The following is a 558-nucleotide window of genomic DNA, read 5'->3' as shown; positions in this document are numbered from 1 at the left end:
CTGACAAGGCAATATATTTACATGTAGACTTTATAAGCAAATATAAGGATCCACAATATGCAAAAAATATATGTCTTAGCATTAAATTCCAATACATTTTTGTGTTCGTTTTGGTGATGTAAACAAGCAGCGCAGACATGTCGGCTTCCTCGTCACTGACAACTGTAAACCCAACTCTATTATGCAGACAAATAATTCGACATGTGGAGTTGTCCAGAGAATCCTCTTCAATAAGCTGCCTGCCTGCCTGCCTGCCTGCCTGCCTGCCTGTAGTATACTTGGTATGCAAGTATGTTATCCTTAGCAAGTACTGTTAAGAAAGGGGAAGAGAGGTTAAGTGAGAGGCTTAGAGGGATCACACAAAGAAGGGGGATAGTGGACTCGGCTTGCTCTCTCGCAACTTGCTTCATTGTCTGTTGATTAGTTAGTCTATATATACTATGTAGGTATGTCTCAGATGTAGAATGTATGATGGAAGGTATTCCATCATCATTTGTCATTGCTTGTAATGTAGTTTATATCATCTGAGACATACTCTTGTGTAGTCTCATCTTAACA

Source organism: Fomitiporia mediterranea, assembly GCF_000271605.1.
Source record: "Fomitiporia mediterranea MF3/22 unplaced genomic scaffold FOMMEscaffold_13, whole genome shotgun sequence".
Taxonomy (NCBI): domain Eukaryota; kingdom Fungi; phylum Basidiomycota; class Agaricomycetes; order Hymenochaetales; family Hymenochaetaceae; genus Fomitiporia; species Fomitiporia mediterranea.
Note: the sequence above shows the minus strand (reverse complement) of the source record.